The sequence below is a fragment of the Strongylocentrotus purpuratus genome, unplaced genomic scaffold, assembly GCF_000002235.5.
Source record: "Strongylocentrotus purpuratus isolate Spur 01 unplaced genomic scaffold, Spur_5.0 spur5_scaffold_13, whole genome shotgun sequence".
NCBI classification, from domain to species: domain Eukaryota; kingdom Metazoa; phylum Echinodermata; class Echinoidea; order Camarodonta; family Strongylocentrotidae; genus Strongylocentrotus; species Strongylocentrotus purpuratus.
This window is the reverse complement of record NW_022145598.1, coordinates 29,618,538-29,643,285: the sequence shown is the minus strand read 5'-3', so window position 1 is coordinate 29,643,285 and position 24,748 is coordinate 29,618,538. Positions and strand designations below refer to the sequence as shown.

The window sequence follows — 24,748 nt, the reverse complement described above, 5'->3', positions numbered from 1 at the left end:
CAAATATTTTGCCGGGCAGATATTATTATTTATAAAAACAAACCAATTTTGGAGTTTTATAATAAATATTATTGTTGTTGTTGTTGTTGATGTAAAACAATGAGAAAATAGGGACCTTTTGCGGGGGGGGGGGGGGGGAGCAATGTAGAAAAAAACTACAGGGGAGCCTTGGGATTTTTATTTGGGGGGGGGGGTGGGTATCGGCGCGGATTCAGGATTTCTTAGGGGGGCCCAAACTTGAAATCAATTTGAAATTTAATGTGCTGAAATAAAAAAGAATCGTGCCGGCCGATATTTCACTCAGTGGTAGAGGGGGAAGGGGGAAGGGGGGGGGGGGGGGTAGAGAGCACTATTTTTTTGTTTGGCCGTTGAAAATTTGAAAAATCACCCCCCCCCCCCACATTAATCGCCAGGGGGGTCCCATCTCGACAGCTAGCTGGCAATCGACAGCTAGCTGGCAATCGACAGCTAGCTGGCAATCGACAGCTAGCTGGCAATCGACAGCTAGCTGGCAATCGACAGCTAGCTGGCAATCGACAGCTAGCTGGCAATCGACAGCTAGCTGGCAATCGACAGCTAGCTGGCAATCGACAGCTAGCTGGCAATCGACAGCTAGCTGGCAATCGACAGCTAGCTGGCAATCGACAGCGTAGCCTGGCGGCGGTAGCGGGTAGCCCCAAAGCCATGTCCATTTAAAAACTGCATTCAAGAGCCTCTTATTGCTAGGTTTACAACGTTGTTTTACATTTGCAATTATAATTTCCTAGTTTTATTCACTCTCTACAGTCCCGTACTATCCCTTTTTCAGTCTGTAAACAACTTTGCAACACGAAAACAATGATGAACAGGGTTTTACTTCTCGTATAAATTTATTAGAAGTGCCCTATGTCATTTTGCACGAAGTGATACAAAGGGCCTTTCAAATTTAAGTCTATTGAAAGCATTCCCCCACCTAGCCTGTATGACCGAGCAGAATCATTTAGTGCTCAACAATAAAAATCCACAGTCTTGGCTAAAGAGGTCCATTATTTGTTTGTTTATTTAGTTATTTTATTTAATTGACATTGTACAGTACTATTAAATATCAGGTATATTGGATGCTCTGTTTTAAATACAGTCAAGATTGCCGAGCAATGAATTACATCCTGCTTCTTGTCCTCAAACCATATCTTTCTGGTTTTTAAAACGGTATCATTTGAATTTCCATTTCCAAGCATTATTTTGAACTGTCCCGAAATTGGTTTCCTTTCTTGAAATCAGACTACAGCCCCAGTCTAAAGTGCTTGTCCTCCCAGACAAGGACAAAGAGCCTCTTCGGTAGGTTTAGGGACAATGCATCAAAATAACGCGGTCATTGTTGCAATGTCAGGAATGCTATTATTACCTCCTCTTTGGTAATCCTCGCATTTGACCAAACAAAAGTCACTCAATGAAGGGAGGGTCCACCCGATACGAGCTGCGACATTAAAGTCATTGACCAGTTTTGGAAAAATGATGCAATATGTATTGACCCGTTTTTGTATCACATCCAACATGTGTTTGATTTGCGTCCAGTAGTCATTAACGCTATTTTAAGACCTACTTTTTGTGGTTAGAGTCATTAACCAGGCGACAGCGCCCAGCAACATTTTTTTCTACAAACGACTGTAGCGCCAGGTTACCCGGCCATACATCCAGGGGCAGATCAAAGACTTTACAGGGGAGGGGGGGGGGGAGGAAGCTTGAAATAAACGAAATTGCGAGAATGAAGCCTTCAACTGGATGCGGTCCCCGGATAATCTTAGCCTTTTGGCAGATTCTGAGGCCTATCCAAATGCTTAAACAGAATATGTATGCGAACACATTTTTTTCGGGAGAAAAAAAAAGGGGGGGGGGCGTGCGCCTCCCAGTACCAGGCATCCACTGGATCTGGGCAGCGTTTCATGAGACCGTCATAACTACAAGTTCACCGACATCCCATTGAAACGTGTGTTAAACTTAATACACACATTTCAATGGGATGTCGTTGGACTTGTACTTATGACGGTTTCATGAAACGCTGCCCAGATCCCCGACACCGAACACCTGGGGAGGTTTCACGAAACCGTCATTAAGTCTAACTTTTTAGACATCGTATTGAAACGTGTGATAGAGATCTAACACGTGTTTCTACCAAATCTCCACGAGCTTAGACTTATGGCAGTTTCGAGAAACTAGCACTCGCTCTGAATCTGGCGCATCCACGGCCACGCTGGAAGCTCGGATCTGACCGCCTGCGATGCATGCCCCGGACGCGACGGCAGCCCGCTCTCGAGCTAACTCTCCATCGCATCGTGCAGCTGTCTTTCTTCTCTTTCACGAACACGGTTGCCCGACTGAAACAACTAGACCACATTAGTATCCTGACATCAAGATAGGTCTCTATTATGTGCCCATCCGTCTGATTAAGGTAGGTTCTACAGTAACACCGTATTTTATTCTTTTTTTTAAATAAATCTAACTTGCACATTCAAATGGAAATAATAGCCCTACCAGGTGCGCCGGGCCCGCCGCTCCCGCCCGGCAGGATACCTAGACTGGTGGACATCACGAGCCATGTCCCTGGTTTTGCCCACACATAGCTGCATTACTATCCTGGCTGTGCAGCTGTGTATTCAAAAATGTTCATATTGATTTTCAGCATTTTAAACTACACTGTACAAAACTCAACTGATTTCACTAAAAATCGGTACTTTAGTGATAGTTGATGCCCGCCCCCCCCCCCACTCAGTGTTATTTAGGGTATGCATATGCGTGTTCCCCCCCCCTTTGCAGCAAAAGTCCGGTGTGTAAAGTCCCTGCCCCCCCCCCCCCACTCAGTGTTATTTAGGGTACGCATATGCTCGTTCCCTCTTTTTGAAAGCACCCCCTATCTGAGGACTGCCAACATTTTCGAACCCCCCTTTCGCGGGCTTTTCACAGGCTTTTCCTGCTATGGAGACCCCCCTAAATCAGGAAAAATGCTCAATGCACCCCCCTAAATTCAGAATAATTTCTCAGGAGTCAAAAGAGATGAGAGAAAAAAAGAAAAAAAAACACCCCTTTTTAAAGAAATCTCAGGGTGAAAAGTCAAATACACCCCTTTTTTTACAATTCTCGGGCCGGACTTTGTCGCACGAAAAGTACCCCTTTACCGGACATTTTGGTAACACGCATGCGGTCATTCCGACCCCTGCGTGGGGGGGCCGGGGTAAAGTCAATACGGGTCGACCTTTTTCTTTTGTTATACAAGCCTTTTTCAGCAAAAGTCCGGTGTGTAAAGTCAATACGGGTCGACCTTTTTCTTTTGTTACGAAAAGTACATTTTGGTAACACGCATGGGGTCCATCCGTTCTCGGAGTGGGGGGGGGGGGGGGGGGGGGGGGGCCGGGAGTTGATGACACCTAAATAGCATACAATTTTTTCAACTTAGGTCTATGTTATAGTTATACTTAGAGATCTAGAATCTAGTCTATAGTCATATAGATCTAGACTAGAAAGAGAAATTCAAAAATTCAAATCGTGAGTCTATTGTCAAACTTGCTAATCAACCACTTTGTATGCATTGTGTGCATTAGTGTGCAATTGTGTGCAATGTGTTCATCGTGTGCTATTGCTGCCTCTCAGCACGTACATGTAACAGCGCTAGAGGACAATACGCCTAAGCATTAATTGACTCTAGCCTTGCTGGAGTGGTTTTGCCCTGCAGGCCTGGGTGGAATACGATATAAAATATCAAAAACTGTGACTCTAATGATTGCATTTTAGGCGTGGACTTTACGTAAGGTAGCATATGACGTTCAAATCAGATTTCTTAATAATCTTGCCATATGACCCATGTGCATCAACTTTTCACACGTATAGGCTACTGTCGGTGTCATCATGCATCCTCAGCTCATGGTAGCTGCTAGACGCAGGTTGTAGATCTAATAACATTGATATCACTTGGCCTATACCCATCATTTAATAATATTCAGTCTGAGCTGTATGGCCCTACGTGTTATCAGTGCCTGTGATATGGTGTAATATTGAAGCCCTAAACAAAATTGCGCTTCAAAATGATCATGATAGAAATGCCTCAAAGAAGTAAAAATCTGTTAGTTTGAGTTACCATTTTTACCATACTCATTTTCCCAAAGACTGTAGTGTACATGAATGTAATAAAAAACTGTTAGGTAAACAAAAAATAAAATTTTGATTTCCAATCATAAATATCTTGATAATCAGACAGCTAGGCAATCGGCTTGTAAAGTCATGGGATTCCTGACTGACCTAAATGTTTGTAATCATGATTGCAGCATGAGCTAAATCCAGGAGTTTTTTTCTTCAGAATCTGAGGCAATGTTACCGAGCCACTTAATTGATACCCGTACCCCTATCAAGACTGATAATTGATATAAAACAAAAATTCAAATTTGTTCATAATAACCACTAGAAGTACCCACACTAAAATAACCTTACCTACTGGTGGTAGCTGTTAATACTAGTATGATTAGTATTACTATACTGTAGGACTAGTAATATAAACTCTTCTTTCTTCTCATACAAATCACTTTAAAATAATACAAACATTTAACAAAAAATGTAAATATTTGATACTGGAGGGATAGCAATTTGGTGTGTCACTCTCGATATGGGTGCTAATTAAGGCTTAGTGACATCCATATCATATTTCATGTTATCACCTAGCCCTAAGGCTATTCTAACCAGTCTAGCGAACAAGCTGTTGGTTGTCCCTGTTCTGTAATTGATCATCTTGGTTGCACTCACATTTATGGAAGTTTATGCAAATTTATGCAAGTTTATCCAAATTAATTGTTGACACTATTGGGACCTTTATGTGACTGTAGTGGAATTCACTGCTGCAGGGACGGATCCAGTCTGCAGAAAGGGAGGGGGCCGGCTGAAAGGGGGCCCAATTCGTGAAAAAATGTTGAGCACCGAGTTAACACCCACCACCCCCGGCCCCCCTTTGCTCCCCCCTTTCTCCAGGGGGGCGTCTTTTTTAAATCTAAAAAAAGGTTAAATTTACCTGTTTATGGGGCCAAGTGAGGGGGTCCCGCGCCCCCCCCCCCCCCCCCAATCTGGATCTGCCACTGCACTGCTGCAATAGTGAAAAACAGACACCATAATCTCTCTTCTCACAGAAGATTTAATATACCTAATATATATGTTAAAGGGAAATCCACCTTATTCTCTAGTATTAGCAAACTACCAGTGGAAGGCTGAACAAATATAAGAAGCACAATGGGGACAATTTGATTTAAATTTAAATCAGACTAAAAGTGACAAAGTTACATGTACACATTTTTGAAGTTGTAAATTTGTAATCATTAAAACATGTAGGTATGGGCTCTTCAAATTGGCTGAATCAGTAACGTCTATAGGATGTAGTGGCGGACAACTTTTCCATTTGTTCCAACACACAGAATGACTAAAATGTAAATGAAAAAGAAAAAAAACATGTACATGTATGACTCAGAAGGTTCTTTATATCTTAAGAGGACCTGTAAATAAACTGATAATTTCCACAAGGAAGAAGGCACTTAAGATTATGTTTTGTATACAACAAACAGGAGAGTTATCCATACATGTCTACATCATGTATTTCAAACTTTTGCCATTCTCTTTTTCTTACAGTGTATTTTTTTTAAACCCAATTCAGGGACTCTTCAACTCACACATGTAATGTAATTTATGCTACATGTATGTTTCAGAGGTGAAGTAGACAACAAACAGAAGAGTTATCAATGTCTACATGAATGTACCAAATTGCCAATTTGAGATTCACATTTATTTAGTGATCTCATACTTCAAACATTCATAACTCTTAGTATTGGTCTGATTTATTTCAAACTTTTGCCATTCTGTTTCTCTTACATTGTATTTAAAAAAAAACTCAATTCAGGGACTCTTCAACCCATACATGTATTGTAATTTATGCTACACGTACATATTTTGTGTTTCAGAGTTGAAGGGAAATTTTGAATAATTTTTTCCTCATGTACATTTATATATCTATGAATGGTCAATCCCTGCTATTAATACTAGAACACAAGACATATTGAAGCCTCTTCAACAGGTACATTTTGTAAAGCTATGGTGGAGTACAACTGCTGTGAGTATTCTCAAACTTGTGTGTGAGTTTTGACAAGGGAAATAAATCACCAGCCCCCCCCCCCCCAAAAAAAAAAGCCTCAAAATTTCACTTGATCAAGGTGACAGAGATCCAAGTTATGGAATTGTATGGAAATAAGATTCTAAATCGTGAAAAGGATTTATGTTTTTTAATTTGTGAGATTTTTCTGGTGTTTTTAAGTACGCTTCAACAAAGAGGTAGGCCACCACCAAAATTGACACATCCCCAATTATTAATGATTTCCTGTTCTTTGGATGCTTCTTCTTTATAAAAAAAAAATGGAAGGTATTAGTGGGCAACTTCTCTGTGCATTAGTGAGTTTATGTCATTTTTGTTTTCTTACATTTTTATGTAAAACATGACCACCATTCGCAGTCATGAGGTGATATGAATGAGAAAATAAAGATAAACATAGTTGATTGTAAACATGGAGGATGATAACATTTAAGATAAAGAATACATGCGAAAAAGGTGTGAAAGAGAAAATGAGTGAAGGAAGAAGAAAAAAGATAACTGTTTAGATACAAATGAGAAAAATAAAGGCACACACAGGGAAAGAGAGAAGAACCAATGAAAGAAGACAAAAACTGAGTGAAAAGTCATATCCTATGTAGACAGAAATAGGGGAAAGTGAAAGAAGAATATAAAAAACAGTATATGAATAGAAGATATTAAAGTAAAGATAAAAGAAGGATAAAATAAGAGAACATGAAGCGAGGACAGAAAAAAAGAAGAAAAAAGATGTAGACAATAAAAAAGGAATAACATAGAAAATGAGAGAAAGAGGAAAACAGAAGGAAAAAAAGACTAACATAGGGTTATCTCAATAAAAGGAGAAATTTAAACAAATAATAAAACAGAAGAATAGAAAACTGTAAAGTGCTGCATGATATTGAATGTAAATATATGTCACAAGCTTTCTATCTGGGCAGATTTCTCCTGGGTACATTTTGAAATTCTAATCACCTACTCGTCATCACAATGAAATGACCTAATGAATAAAATGATGTGATTTTTTATTTTTCTCATCAATGACGATTCATTAATTTTCAGATTTCCTGTTCTTCATCCCAAGTGTTAATATTTGTATAACCGATTTATGTTCTATAGTATTTTGCTCCAAAGTTACTATCCCGTTTCATTCTATAAAATGCACGATAAGCAGACTCTAGATTTTGCAGCTACTTTTACATACATGTACATGTCCACTTTATTACCCCGTATCTGTAGCTAGATATTTGGGATGCCAATTTGAAACAAAGTCTGTCAAAAGTACCCTCCTTAATACCCTATTTCCAATGACACCCATGTACCTTTATTCCTGTTAGGTGCTTAACATTGCACAAACTTAAAACAAAACAGTACCTGGAACTTGCAGCTGCAAAGAGAGAAAGAGAAAGAGAGAGAGAGAGATATTTTAAGAGAGAGAAAAGGAGATCATACATGTATGAGAATAATAAACTGGAAAGAGTGACTATTATTGATTGCAAAAGTGACTGCAATTATTTGTCAGTAAATAAATGAAATGTAAATTACTTTGGTATGTAGAAGGAAAATTGTAAGGTTCAGAATTCAGAATTATTTTCTAATCTGCCCTTCTCTATCACCTCTGCATTAACATCATCACCCCTTTTTAAATATCCATCTGATATCCCTCTAATAGAAAACTGAACAGCTTTTGAGCCATAATGCATGGCCATTCAGAGGATTTGTTTATGTTGGGGACCGGGGTAAAATGCAATAAATTTCATTTTCTGTTTTTTATTTTGTTTATGGAAACTGCCCCCTATCCTAGCCCCCGCTTCGTACAGTCATGGTTCAGTGACAAAGCAATGGCCTCGTAACTGTGAGGCCCCAGGATCAAAACCGTGTCGATGTGCTATATTAGTGCCCTTTTGTGGGGCATTAATCCTCGTTACTGTCATTTATGACTTAAGGGCGTAGGTCCCCTATTTGATAAGCATAGTAGCATACACATGCTTTAGCAGTCACGCAAAACACACATTGTCAAATTATTATTCAATAAAATCGGAGAATGGATACTATTATCTAGATCTATTATTTTTAAATTATTTTAAAAATAATTCCATAAAGTGGGGTAAAACAAAAATATTCCAACTATATGAGCGACAGTGTATAATGTGAAGCATCCATGTTGCACTTTCTCCCTCTTCGTATTCTTATGCCATTTTAAAAACTATTTATTACAAATCTTTAATATAGTAAGACCCTACATGTACATTACATGTACATGTGCACATATTTTCAGAAGAGTCATATTATTGAGTGGAAAATACAGCTTTTCTATTCAATTTCCATTATGTTCTATAGATTAGGTAAAGCTAAATTAATTAATATAATTTGAGTTAAAATACATGTTTCTCTGAGGATCCAAAACCATTGAATACTATTGATTACCTAAGATTTAACTAACCATGGTCAGTTATCTTTCATTACCATAATATTTTGCAATTTGTCTGAATTTGTATAGAAATAAATGAAACTAAAGTATAATTTGCATATTAAAAAGATAATGTTTTTCTCCAACAATAATCAGCTGATTATCCTTTATTTTTGTTTGTTTGTAGTTTTTTATTGATATATTTTATTTATTTCCTGTACAAAGATATTAATTGCATAATGTTTTCTCCTTTAAATGATTTTTTTTTTCTATTTTGATCCAATTTCCAAAAGATTACCCCTTATCCCTACAGTATATGCAATCTCCTACATGTATATACTACATGTAGCATTAAAAGTTGGCCAGTCTTCCTTTTAAAATTTATTGGATTTTTGTTTGTGTGTGTCTATGTCAAAGTTATTCTTATGCACATCTATTTTTCATTTATTCTTCAACTCTGGTATGATTTCCATTCAGTTTGGTATATATTGTATACAGTGTACATATTACGTAGAGCCGTTCCTTGGTTTTAGCGGTCTATGGTTTTAGTCTTTAAAAGAGGGTTGGGTGTGGAAATTTGTTCCCCCCCCCCCCTGTGCAAAATTAATGACTGCTGTGGATTGCAACCTGTAAGTTTTACAGTGCACATCAACTTTATAATTAAGTTACCAAAGTTGGAACTGGTACATTTTTTTTTATTATACGCACTGAATAGTAACTTTGAGACTAAATTTGCATAAAATCTGACTGTCCATACATTTTAGCAGTAATTTATTGTTTCCATTGTTGCAATGCCAAATGAAATAATAATTATAGCTTGCAGTAAAATCTTAGGATTTTTGTTTTTCTACAGGGTGTCTACTGTCTAAAAAGAATATGCAACAATATTTTTATTGGATACATTTTAAAGTTTTAAACGGTACTCATCCATTCATTTTGTTGGCAGTGCTGTGTTAGTATTATCTAAATACCATTTGTGTACAAGGAACAATACTACCCCACAAACTTAAGTTAGGATTGTTTTTGCTAGACGTATCACATTTCAAATGTTAAAGATAGCATGTTGCATGCATCAGTGCACAAGAATACTGTGGCTTCTACATTTTAAAACAAACTTTCAATTTAAGTCACTCTTATTTCTTGGAAACAATACCATCATTGATTTGAAAGAAAATAATATACTTATTCATGCAGCTCTTCAAATATTTATTTCAAGTTAAGCAACAACTACCAAACATTGATTTTATATCATCCATTTCAGCAGATCTGCATGAACATGTATTAACAATACCTACATGTAGTTTTTGTATTGTATATTATTATGCAGATTCATATGAGTAGAAATGTATATGTCTTGGCAGCTCCTGATTCAATTATATCCTCTCTCTCTCTCTCTCTCTTTCTACCTTTTTATCCCTCTTTTCCCCTCTTTTTTCCCCTTTTTTTTTAACTTTCAATCACTCTAGCTACCTCTCTCTTCCCCTTTTTGATCGCAGGAAGTTGCAATATTGTTATTATGTCACTGTAATAGTTCTGTATAAATGCAACTTTACATGTGTATACTTATACTTAATTGTAACTATTGCTCTTACCCAAACTACAGTCTTCTTTGGAGCAAACTGTCAGACATTTGCGGTAGTATACAGCTGAAATGGAATTTCCGTTCAACCAAACAGTATACTTCAAGGCTATTTCTCAGCGACGAGGGTTAGCTCCAGGTAGCAGTAGCAGGTACATGTAACAATATCTTAAAAACATTTACTTACCTGTAAGTCCTTTTCATGTGAAGATGATTCAAAGTACAACTATATTTATTTATTGTATAAAATGACCTGCTTTCATAAAGTCCTCTTGTGAAATCTTATGAATTTGAGTCCAATCCCCCCCCCCCCACCCCCTTCCTGTTTTTCTGGCTTCTATGTATTCTTTGAGCCAGCCCTTTGACGTATGCTTAGATCTTTTAAGTTGCAAATTTAGAAATTGCTTTCTTCAGTCAGCAACATAATGCATGATTCACATAGATTAGGGATATGTACCGGTAACCCATAAGATATAAGAACAAATTGCGATAATGAAATGAAGTGTGGAAGAGAGGATCTGAGCTAGAAGACTATAAGGAGAATGCAGCCAAGGCTAAGCAGCAGGAACCAGTTTGGGCTTCACTCAAGACACAATATAGTTTTTGCAATGAGCTGTTAAATACTGGGTCTTTCCTTGCAGAGTAATAAGGGAGCAAGAGAAAGACCATCACCATGTATACACGTAGCAGAAACACAAAGCAAATAAATTTGAGACATTTTATGATTAATTATGTAGGAAGCCAAATCTAATTTCAAACGTCACTTGTCATCTTTTATGTGATAGATCTACAATTATCATAACAGTAATGTTTGTAGCCTTAAAAAGAAATTGCAAGAGGAATGTCAATAAATAAAGTCTACACCATTCACAAGATGCTAATTTGCATTTAACACCATTCCAACAACTTTCAAATCAACTCCGGCAATTATGTTCTGATTCTATAATACATCTTTGTAAATACATCTTTGTAATGTTTGCAAGTTTCAGAAGATGAACCCTGCAAGGCCATCAAAATTACGACAAGAGTTCCATATGTACACGTAACCACCACTAAAATTGAAGGAAAAAATATGGGTATGCTGGGTTAGGATTAGGATGAGAGTGAGGGTAGGCTATACAGCTGTGCATCGATTTTAGTGGGGTTATATATATGGAACTCTTTCCGAAATTGCCTGTAGTTGATTTTTTTTCCTTTCTCTTTAGGTAGTTGCAGACGTGTTGTTTTGGTCATTGAGTTTTTTGTCTGTAGTTTTTCTGCTTTTCTCAAAACCATCATTATATCAAGGTAGACTTCCCCTTTGATAACCAAGTTTCATCAGTGTGTGTAGTGAACATTCCCTCTTTTTCCAATACACTTTCGCAATATAATTAAATAGTTATAGATTAATTGTAATGCATCTTTGCAAGTTCATATTTTCATGTTTTCATGATTTGATTTATAACTGTTTTAATGCTAACCCTGATGAAACAGTACTGTAATTATTATGTACCTACATGTAATATACACTCACCCATAAACTTTATCATATTCAGGAGGATATCCTGCAAATCTATGATCATGGTTCTATTAAACTATACAATTTTCAATTAAACCTCCTTTACAGAAAGGGGAAATCAACAAGTGGCACCATTCATGTTTTTTTTTATAACTTATATGTGTAGATAGAAAAAATGCCTCACAAGGCTTTTCAAGATGATGTGGTCATTACCTCTTAATAGATTATATGTCAAAGTGGTTACAGTATGAGAGAACCTTTTCCACGTATGTAGGAGGATAGCCTTTAGATATATATTTAAAATTGAATTTCCAATCATTCTCTCTATAGATAAATGTACAGTATAAAAGAATGATATCTAGGGACTTGATAATGACATGTTCGATAATAATCAGTTTGTGTTCTTAATTAGATGCATTCATTCATTCCTAAAAGAAAGGCTTTGGAGCATACATGAATTTAAAAAAGAAGTCTATCCCACTTTATTTGTTACATGGAGGTTAAAGAATTGATATGATTTTAAATTTTTTATTAGAGACCTTTTGTAAAACCCTGATAGAATCAATTTTGATTTGTTTACGCGATTGTTGTATTTTTACCATTCACGCTATCATTTTCTTCTTTTTCTATGCAGGCTGGAAGTAACACACATGTGCAGTGTTTCAGTCGAAAACGAATACCACCCATTCAAAATCGGTTATAGGATCTTGTCCATATGTCCATATTTTTGTATGCATGTGAAACATGGACCATGACAGCAGACATTAAAAGAAGGATACAGGCACTGGAGATGAAATGTTTCCGCAAACTCCTCAGTATCTGGTATAGAGATCACATAACCAACGAGGTAGTGAAAATCAGAATTGGAAACACCATAGGGCCGTATGAAGACCTCCTGACTTCAGTGAAAAGATGCAAAGTAAAGTGGTATGGGTATGTCACATGATCATTTGGACTGGCCAAGACTATTCTACATGGAACAGTACAAGGAGGGAGACGAAAAGGCAGACAGAGGAAACGATGGGAAGACAACATTAACGAGTGACCTTGACTGAAACATCATACTTCGTAAAGCCAAGAACCACGAGGAGTGGAGGAAGCTGGTAGTATAAATCTTCAGTGGTGCCCCAAGGGTCAGCCAGACTGTGGGATAGGTGAAGGTGAAGGTGAAGGAAGCTAAGAATCAGATAGTTAGACATTATATTGGATCATTTATCCTTTCCTTCAAAAGGAATGTTGCTTTATACTGTAGCACATAAACAATGCTTTTTTATTGGCAATATTTCAGTTCAGTACGCTTGTTATTAATTTCATCAAACATTAAAATGTAAAAGGGAGAAACACTGTCATTTGAAAATCAAAATGTAAGTCATAAAGATTTCACTGTCTAACTATCTGAATCTTGTCAGGATCCATGTACGAGTTAGTGCAATTCTTTTCTCTTCACTACAACCGCATTGATTTACTTTAATAGCATGTTACTAGGTACATCAATTGATGAGAAAAAGCAGCAAAACGCTTTAAATTTGTTGTAGTCTTAAAATTAAAGTTGGAAGTTTCCTAAAAAGGGAATTTTAGAACACTCCTTCAACTGACATGCACGGATGTTATACTTATGAATTTCCATACATTAATGTCTTTGTAATGCATGTTACCAAACAAAAAAAAGTATCATCAACCATTCTTGTCATTTCCTGTGCAATTATTTTCACATCCTGGCTTAACAGTACATAAACAGTGCTCTTTTATTTTCAATATTTCAGAAAAATGCATTTGCATTATGATACATGCAGGTATAGTTGGTCAAGTAAGAATATATTTACAGCATGCTCACTATGAATTGATTAAATCGCCATTGAATCTAAAAGGTATGTTATACCTCATTGTATATTCAGAAGGAAAAAGTGTGAGGATAGCTTTAAAAAAAAAAATCATGAGTATCCATAATGATGTGAATATGTACATGTTTGTTTGTTGCATATGATTCTTCCTTGGTATCAAAGCTGTAATAATTGCATATTTATGATTCAGCATAATACTTTGTTCATTACAAAAAAAAATATGTCATAATTTTCCAAAACGGTAGTGTAAAGAATAATGTAAGATTGAGGTAAGATTGTTACATATATTCTCTATACGTATCAACTAAAATGTAAGTTTTCAAATGAGATACTATTTTGTCCCCAGATGAAATAAGTATTGGATCTTTTTTGTTAAATGTCAGCAAATGATCTAAATGAACATGTGTTCGGGTATATCAAATCTTGTACATGTAGTTTCTATAGCTAATATAGTTTGGAGGACTTAAAGATAGAAAAACTGCTGATTGATTAATTACCATTGTTTGTATTGTTCACTATAACCAGCAAGTAAAGGGACATTTAGTAGATGCCAAGAAAGTATTTCCAAAGCAATTACATTTCTCTTATCCTGTAATGTATTTTTTGCGTCAATAAAAGCAAATGTGAGGGTTGTCCACATAACATCACAACTACAGAACGGTTTAATTGAAATTAACATACATATTACATGTATATATGTGTATTATGGAATAACTTAAAATATTTCATAATTTGTTATTATTATCCAGTTCATTACATTTTTACCAATGTATTTCTTCAATATTTCTACTTTTCCTCAGAGCATATGCTGTGAACTAATGGATATTCCTTGTCAGTTCCATCATGTTATGTCAATGGGCTTACACTGTATGCGTGTACATGTCCTTTTTGCAATGTACATGTGCTACGAAAATGTCAACAATATTGTTTGAGATATAAAATATAGAGTTAACAAGTGAATTATTCATACTCCTTGTAAATGTGATTTTGGGGATGCATTTTTTTGTAACTTAAGAATGAAAGGTTGACTGGGTGAATTAGGGCCCTTTTAGAAATAAATGTACATGTAGTTGTAACGTTTTCAAATGGATGAAAGTTTTATGGTGTAATTGTTGAAATCAAGAATTTTAAATTCTGTTTTCATGTTCTCACAATAGTTGTGTTAAAATTACAATAAGAAAGTTAAAACTTGTAAAAATATGCCACCTTGAAAATGGACTAGACTGAATAATTTTGAATTTGTAATATCTATGACAATTATCAACTGCTTCAAATTATGAACCACAGCATTAAGGGTGGTTTGCAGTGGAACTTACATGATTTGCATATTTAATATCAAAATTTAAACTGTAAGCTAACTTTGGCAGACAACACCGAATTCATTGAAAACTTTACTGTGAATAGATGAAGATGATGATGATAATAGTGACGATGTTGGTGGTGATGATGATGATGGGGATAATGATGGTAGTAGTGGGGATAATGATGGTAGTAGTGACGACGACGATGATGATGGTGGTGATGATGGTATAGTAATGATGATGGTGGTGGTAATGGTGGTAGTAGTGATGATGATGATAATGATGGTAGTAATGATGGTGGTGATGATGGTGATAATGAAAGTTGTAATGCTGGTGGTGATGATTGTAGTAGTGATGATGATGGTGATGATGATGGTAGTAGTGGTGATGATGATGGTAGTAGTGACGACGATGATGATGGTAGTGATGATAGTATAGTAGTGATGATGGTGGTAGTAGTGATGATAATGATGGTAGTAATGATGGTGGTGATAATGATGATAGTGATCGTAGTAGTGGTGATGATGATGGTAGTAGTGATGATGGTGGTGGTGAAAATGATGGTAGTAGTGATGATGATGGCACCAAGGGTGATGGTGATGATACATGTATAATAATGATATTTATACAATAATATTAAAGCGTGTACTAATAATATCCCACTCCTTAAAGCAATTTCCTTTATCAAAAACAAGTAAACTTATACCTTTTAATGTGCATTTTAAATTCAAATGTTTTGTATGACTAAATCGAAATAAGTACATGTAACTACAGAAAAAAATAAACCTTGTCGTGCAATTCAACAGGGAGAGTCATCATTGTCATCACCAATGTCATCATCACCCCTCCCCCTCTTCTCTCTCTCTCTCTCTCTCCCTCCCCCCCCTCTCTCTCTCTCTCTCTCCCAAGGCGGTATAAATCACATGAAGATAAATGTTTGTCACATTTTAACAATAAGTTGATCGGCATTGATGACCAAATAATAATCACCATAGTTGTTCAAGCAATCAATGTACGAGAAATTTTGTGAAAAATAGGTTAATATTCAGGTGGCTTAGTGAAATTACCGTTACTTGCCAGATCAAAAGCACCATTTTTGGTATAGTGCTTCCTTAGGACTTACTGAACGATAGTAGGGTAGGAGCCTCGGCAAAAATATCATTTAAGGGTGTGGGCGGGGGCGTCGCCTCGTAGACCACATAAAATTCATAAGGTATTATAACATTGAGATTTGTAGTACAGTCATCCTTTTTGGTACAGGGCTTCATTAGGACCTGCTGAATCAGTGGTGGATCCAGGGAGTGGGGCCCGGGGAGCCCGAACCCCCCCCCCTCCCCCTTGAGGTGAAAATTTTTAAATTTTCGACACTCCACCCCCCCCCCCCCCACTGAGCCACTGAGCGAATTTTCGGCCGGCGCGATTTTCTAATTTTGGGGAGCAAAACAAATTTAAAAAATAGTGCTCACTACCCCCCCCCCCCCCCGGATCCGCGCCTGTGCTGAATGATGGTAGGGTAGAAGCCCCCGGCATAATTATTCATATATGTGCGATTGGGGGCCCCATGGGTTTCACAAAAACCCAATGTTATATTATCTTATAAAATATTTGGGGGCTACGAGGCGACGCCCCCACCCACACCCTTATATGATATTTTTGCCGGGGCTCCTTCCCTAATATAGTTCAGAAGGTCCTAAGGGAGCCCTGTACCAAAAACGGCATTTGTACAGCAACAAATCAATGTTGTAAAATTATTTGGGGGCTCCAAAAAGACGCTCCCGCCCCCAAACCCTTTAATCGATTTTGTTGCCGGGGGCTCTTAGCCTAATATCGTTTAGTAAGTCCTAACGAAGCCCTGTACCAAAAATTGTGCTTTTATCCAGCAAATAACGATAATCGATAAATTTGACTATATTCGGGTATAGCGGCGACTAAACAGCTTTGTAAAAACTTCTTCCTTTCATTTTGTTGTTGTCTTTTCTTGTTCTTTCTTTTCTACACTTTACAATGAATATGTCAAATAACGCTTCATATAGTAAATGAGCTTGAAGAAAGAGACTATGAGCCACTTGCGTAGTTCAATTTCTTTATTTGCGTCGATTGCAAAAGAGTCAATAGAGGGCTTTTTCCACTTTAAACAACGGTACGTAGTCTCATAATTCTGTCGCTGTAAAATTGGAAGTAAAATATCCGAAGTAACTGAGACAAACCCCTATTTTTTTTTCTTCAAATTTATCTTTAATTTTGTTTTGCAGATGAAAAATTTCGGGATGGGTCGCATATCATGATTGTTGAATAATAACAACACTCTCTATCATGGTATTTCAAAGTGCATGTGTATTTACGTTTTTAATACCAATGGTTTAAAAAAAGGGTACTTTTCCGCTTTTTCTTGTTAGTGTCATAAACTTATCAATTGGCTTCATTTAAAAGAATTTTTTAACAGTTTTGTTTGTTGCATGATGCCTAATCTGCAAATTATTCATCAGGATAATCTTCCATTTAAAGAAAATATTTGTTCTTCTTGTTTTGACATTTGATCGATGGTCGTCTAATCGGACATATACAAAAGGAGCGGGGGTTCATTAATTTTTATTAATAACATCAGCTAAAACGGCCTATAGGGCTTAACTGCAGAATTATCCACCATCCATGATAATGAATTAGGGTTAGGATTAGGGTCAGTGACAGGGGCTGGGTTAGAAGTAGGGTTAAGCTAGGATTGGGGTAAGGTTAAGTGTTATGACAAGGGTTAGGGGTATGACTAGGGTTAGGGCAATTTTAGGACTACGGTTGAGGTTACAATTAGTGTTGCTCTGTTCAACCCATGCAGCTCATTTTGGATTACCTAGAAATCCTTTTTTTAAGCAGGTTAAATTTAAGATTAAATAATTTGAAAATATGAATACATTGAGGATTGCCGTCTTTATCCAATTTTGTTTCCCTGATTATCAAAATTAACTATTTTTCAATCAAAATGCAATTGTTGATGAAAAATTCAAAAAAATATCCATACTGCCCCCCCCCCCCCCCCCGTATCACGCATCCAACACAAATTATCCCCCCTTCTGAATTTGATCGCCGTAAAGTCGATCGATCGACACAAATAAGGAAGTGGCGGGTAGCATTTTATTTAAAACATCAGGCAAACTGCAGAATAATCCACCATCAATAATAATGATTTTAGGGTTGAGGTTATGGTCAGGGAGAGGGTTGTTACTGGGGTGAGGTTCAGGGTTTAGAGTTAGGGTTAGGACAAGGGTTAGGACTAGGGTAAGGTTACGGGTTAGATCTAGGGTTAAGGATTATATCTAGGTTTAGGACTAGGGTTAATGTTACAATTAGTGTTACAAATTGGTTTACGTTCAACCCGTTCAGCTCGTTTCGGATGATTTATAAATTCAGTTTTTAAATAGGTTCAGCAAGGATGAATTAATTTGCAAATAGTAATCAATGAAGATTGACCGATCTTGTTTCCCCGATTATCAAAATTAACCATCTTTAATTAAATCTATCATCTTTACTTAAATCTAATTGCAACTTTTAATAAAAAAAAGCATACCCACCGTGCCCCCCGTTAATACACATCCAAGCCCATCCAAGCTCATCCAAGACACATAAACGGACACCAATCCCCCCCCCCCCCCGAGGCCAACTAGCTATAATGACCATTATTCATAAAGACTGCTATTTATTAGGACCATTATTATAAGAACCGCTATTTATAATTTGAGAAAAGGGTAATTATTCATAAGGATAGCTAATCTTAATCGAAGAGTGTCGATATTTATCATTTGAGAAGAGAGTAGCTATTCATAAAACAGAATGAAGGTCGCTCTTTATAATGCGGAATGGGGGTCGCTATTCATAAAAAAAATGAATAAGCAACAAAATGACAAGAGAGTTAATTGTTGGCTAGGAGCACCCCTATGGCTGTGGCGTATTTATTATGGAAAGCAACGCTTTTTTCGGATTATGAATATCGACCCTCTTCTCATATTATGAATAGCGACCCTCATTCTGCATTAATTATAAATAGTGCCCCTAAATTTATCTTATGAATAGCGGTCCTAGTGACCCCCAATATAAATTATGAAAAGCGACCCTCATCTCACATTATGAATAACGGTCCTCATGCTTTTATCAATAGTTACCGCCTTCGTGTTTTATATATGCAGTTCGACGTTATGAATAGCGAGATTACCCCCACACCCTCTGGTGTTGAAGATTGGAGGCCTAACCAAATATTGAAAGGGGAAAAGACGGGGGAAAGGGAAAAATCAGAAAATCAAGGAAGATAAGAAGTGGAAGAGAAAGTAAAAAGGAGATGATACGACACCCTACGGTCCCCGTCCGACGCCCTGCAACTCACTCCTACACCCCAAACTCTCACTTTTGCTATGCTACATCATCGCATGCCCTCATTACAACATACAGAGCCACAAACTGACTTATACACACAATCGCTTTCCCTCTGTCGTCTTACTTCCATCATTATTCTTCTTCTCCATGTCTTCACAGTTCATCTGTTCCATTCTTCTCCACCCCTCCCTCTCTCTCTCTCTCTCTCTCTCTCTCATGCATTTCTTCCTTCTTCTTTTTTTTCTAACTTAACCCTCTCTCTTTAAATTGTTCTCTCCCTGACACTTTCTCTCTCTTTCAGTATTGTTCAATTATGTTTCTATGATAGATCCTCATATATTGTGTGTGACTGTCATGAATTACATTATAGAATATGAATAGGCAATAAATTTGCATTTTAATATGGTTCAAAATCAAACAAATCTTCAGTATTTACTTGTCACACACTCAATTAATCAGTCTCGATTTCTATTTAAAATATGAATATTCCTCACTTAACAATAATTATAAAAAATAATACTAATGACGAATCTATTCTATTTTTATCATCAATTTGTTTGCAAGTATGGAATAAGTAATAAGTTGTCACCTATTGTACTGTGTATTATTTGTACTTGTCTATATTAAGTTTTGTTGAGAGGCTTTTTAAAACTGAGCTTGTAAAACTAATTCTACTACTACCACTACTACTACTACTACTACTACTACTTCTACTACTACTACTATTACTACTACTACTACTACAGTCAGAAATATCAACATGCACACCAAACAAAAAATAAAGCACATACAAAACAGACTTTGTTTGGGTATTCCATGATGAATACTTAAGTATAATACCTCCTACAAAATGTGAGGAAAATTGAGTTTTGTGACACATGCTCCTACTAAAATTGCTTCACAATAGTTCCCAACATTAAATGAATTACTAACTTTAATCCTGGACCAATACTATACCTAACCCTAAATCTTGCTTAAATATTAATCTAACCTTAACCCTAACCCTACAATTTTGTTAAACTAAAGCCCGGAACAATTGTCAACACAGCAATTCTCGAATTGCAGCAAACCAACATCGTGTTCCTGAAATCATATTTACTACATGGTAATTTTTCTTCATTTACACTATTATATTTCAGCATGACCTATGTACAATAAAACCGGTCTGTTTGTATATTTTGAATGGAATGTATAGCACTATTATCCCCACAAAAAATAGCAAATGTTATTGAAATAATGTATATATTTACACAGGTGATATATCAATAGCCTCATACAGAAGCTATGCCGTAAACATGTTTACAACTTTACAATGCTTTCATTTCGTCGCTGATTTTACGAACCGGCATACGAAGCGTTTTTCGTGTCAATTTTCGATTTTAATATTTTTACATATTCTGAATGATATTACCATGATCAACCTTTCTGCAAAATTTTAGGTCATAAAACGCTTTAATTAAAAAGTTATTCGATTTTATAAAATGTGTGCGCTTTGTATGCCAGTTCGTAAAGCTCGAGTTAACGCGCGAAAAGGAATTTGTTGATTTTACGAACCGGCACGCCGAGCTATAACTAGTCTGCTAGCAGAATAGGATTCACCGAAATCTGATGCTTAAACTTCGAGTCTGCTTGGAACTGGTGAGTTGAGGTTTATTTTGTTCTCGATTCAATGAAAATGTATGCACGTCGTGATTGAGTTATCTATAAAATTGTAAATAAACCTCTCCTAAATTGGTGATTACCCTATGATTATTTCCTCTTTCGTAAACCCAGTCCCACATGTAGCGGGTTATGTTAGTGTACAAAGCACGTGCATGCAAACAATTTAAAAATGTTTCGCTCAATGAACGGGACCCATTAAATTAGATTCTGGGGTTATCGTAGTAACAACAGACCCAATTTGTTTGCTACTAATCTTTGGGCTACAGTATATGTTTAGAACTTAAATTAATGTGATGTGGCAAACCTGGCATGATTTCAGAGATGGGTTCTGTATCTGTTGCTGTAGAAATATACCACTGCCACTAGTGACTAGTCTAGTGAGTAGTGAGTACACTGCATCAACATCTACCAAAGACAGGCGCGTACGCAGGGGGGGGGGGGGGGGGGGGGGGGGGGGGGGGGGGGGGGGGGTTTGGGGGTTAAACCCCCCCCTTTGGAAATTTTGTGTGTGTAAACCCCCCTAAAAAAAACCTCAAACCCCCCCCTTTTGGATTTTTTTTTTTTTTTTTTTTTTTTTTTTTTTTAATTATTAAAAAAAAAAAAAAAAAAAAATTATTCCCATGGCCGACCTAAAAAAGGTGACCTTACCCCCCCCCCCCCAACGGAGCAAAATGTCAAATTTCCAAATTTCGAGACCAAAAAAAAAAAAAAAAGTGTCCTCTTACCCCCCCCCCCCCCCCCCCCCCCCCCCCGCTTATTCAGCGGTCGGCTGAGTCGTTGCGATTTTTTTGGGACCCAAAAAAAAAAAAAATGTGTCCTCTTACCCCCCCCCCCCCCCCGCTTATTCAGCGGCTGGCTGAGTCGTTGCGAAATTTTCGGACCGATTTATAAATGTTAAAACCCCCCCCTTGAAAAAATCCTGCGTACGCGCCTGACCAAAGATCACCATCACATTTACCTTTACTTTAGTTTCAAATTCACTTTAGACCTGCATAATTTGGTCAAATATGTAAGTCTTTTCTTTGCATCCTTATTATAAGTATAAGTGGTTTTAGGTATGACCATATTTTGTCAAAGTGCAGATCTTCGGTAATAAAGTCTACCGTACATCTATATTCGTACTCATCGAAAGCTGTTTCACTTTCAGCAACTAAACAAGGATATTGTGGTGTGTTGTCTCTCATAGTGGTCACGATTAATTAGAGCAGAGTGAAAGAAATGACTTGAAATAATATAATTCAACAGTCTGACTGGGTCTAAACTTTAGTGCACTAAAATTATTGTACATGTAGAACCACATGCCTTCACCAGGTCCGGTCTAGCACTTGGTAGGTTTGCCAGTGTTAGAGATACGATTATCAAATATCAGGTTTTATTTTCTTTATAAACTATTGCTATTATAACTACCTTTATTCAAACATTAGATGGAGTTTATCCAGGATAGCCTTGTCCCGTAGAACAGGGACAAAGCTACTAACTTGACTGATATCAAAAGGAGAAGGAATTCGGTACCAAGGAGAGGCACTTAGGTGAAAATGAAATAGGGCAGCAGGTGGTGGCGGGGAAAATGTTGGCAGTGTCGGAACCTGGACTTGTACACACCATGGATATGGGAGACATCCCATTAGCTGAGCTTGGTTAGTAATTATAATACATTTTTCTATTCAGATACTTTTTTCTCGTTAATGCACATCATCCAAATTACTTTCTATAAAGGCTGTTATCAAAACTGAGTACATCTCGTAGTTTGCAGTTGGGTACTGGTAGTGTGTAAAATAGATTAGTTGATATGCTTTTTAAAAATTGGGATTATGTTGAGAGGCTACAATCATTACACTGGGTTGAATTAATGCAATTCACTATTGTTCTTTACCAGAGATTTTGGGAACACAATTGCGGTCCCTTTGACCCCGAAGTGAGGAGGGGGGGGGGGGGGGGCAGTACCAGCCAGATAAAAAATAATTATTAGGTGTGTTTATCTCCATAGTAACTTTAGTTAAATTATTTGTTTCTGGGTATAGTGATATTTAAGCAAACATTAGAATATGCTTATGGTGTAGAATGCTTCCAATGCAGTCCATTAATTTATCATTATTTCTGTTTCATTCTGAATAATCAATGCAAATATTATATGTATTGCTTTGCAGTGATTCAGATACGTTCACGCCCAATGACCGATGATACTAAGTTTGACTGCCCACAGACTGACAGCCTAAAAATGCTCCTGACAGAGTTGAAATGCCCATCAGAGGTCCAGCAAGGATGTAATGTCCCATACATTGACCCCTTTTGATTGAAGACCAGCCAACTTAAAGCTCACAGATTGGTGGTTAGTTATTCCTCATTCTATTTTTTTTTGTAGCTAACAAAGATATACATTTAGCCTACGTTAATGTAACTAGATACGTGTATAATACTGAGTATTTTAATTGGTTTTGAAGTTTGACATACATACCTGAAAATAAATGAAATTACCACCTTCCAGTATAATTTTATGACAGATATCATTGTCCTAAAGAATGGTAAGTTTTTGAAATATGAATCATGCAATTTTCATTCCTGTTAAAGAAAAGTTATAGTTTTGGGTAATATTCAATACACCAACTAGTATATTTTAAGCATATATTTATATGTACATGTTTGTGAATACAGTCAAACCTGTCTACAGCGACCGCCCAAGGGAAACACAAAAAGTGATCTTCGTAGACAGGTTCCTTTAGTACATGTTTCAATGAGAAACCATTTTCAAAGGAAACAAAAAATGTGGTCCTTGTAGACAGGTGGTCTTTGTAGACAGGTGGTCACTAAAGCAGGTTTGACTGTGTCTGGATTTTATTCTGAAACTATGAATTGTGATCAAACAACATTCACAAGTGATTAGAATATTGTAATAAGAACTTAGCAAGTAGTTGAATAAAAATAAGTTTAAAGAATTACCAGATGTATCTTTCTTTAAATTCTCTATTGACAATACTTGACATTCACGTTGAATCTGCTTGCAAAGTGAATATGGATTATCAAATTATTAATTGTTGTATATTAACCTTTCAGAGTGTATTCACAATTTATTATACATGTATTTAGATTCTGGGTAAGCCTGATAATTATGAAGTTGTTGTTTTGTTTTGTTTTTGGCTGCTGTACACATGTACCTACTCCAGCATACATGCATTTATCTGTACATAGTATTCCATGATATTTTCTTGTCTCATTTCAAAATTCCTCTGTTGTATTTTTATGCTCCCAATGAAATGAAATAAATGAATGATATTATTTTGTTTTATTTCCAGTGATTCATTTGGCCCCAGTTCTACAAAAGGATAGCCCACAGTTTGCTGACAGCCCACACACTGACTGCTATTAGAACAATGGTCCACAAATAATTGCTCAACAAATTGAGAGCCAAGGGATCCCAAACCCATGGACAACAGGTCACTGGTTTTTAGGTAAGTTACATGTTTACACCTCCTGAATGCAATTATTGAGTGATATTTAAAAATTGTCCTTCTATTAAGTTTTTTTTTTGCAGGGGATGTCTATTTTTATTACCTGTGGTTAGAGTACAGTGAAGCATAGAGAAATTAGCTTAGGATTTGCAATTTATGCATTAACTTTGACTGCACTTTCTAAGTTTGTTGAATCATGATGTATGTGTTAGAACAACTTCAACACATTTTGTTGATTTCATTAGAATATATTTTTGTAAAAAATATCCGTTTGTGGCTGCTACAACCTCATATTCAGTAACTCAGACCAAAGCAAGATTTATTAAATTCAATGAACCATCCAAATAAATAAACCAAGACTGATGAGGAATATTGCATATGTGATATTCTTTTCTAAACTGCTCCCAAACTTTTTTGCTCTCTGTGTTAAAGTTCTCGGACCTGGTGAGGACATCCCAAAGGCAGAATGAAACAAAACCCATGGAGTTGGATACAGACTTTGAGGATGAAGTACACAAAGTGGAA

At 36.6% G+C, this 24,748-nt stretch overlaps 1 long non-coding RNA gene across 1 annotated transcript; it reads left to right on the top strand.

The window, feature by feature from the left end:
* The first annotated feature begins 1,923 nt into the window (after nt 1-1,923).
* On the top strand, nt 1,924-13,545 carry LOC115923101. The gene is made up of 3 exons (XR_004063784.1): nt 1,924-2,428; nt 10,141-10,268; nt 12,249-13,545. It is a non-coding gene; the product is annotated as an uncharacterized LOC115923101 (long non-coding RNA).
* Nucleotides 13,546-24,748: the final 11,203 nt, after the last annotated feature.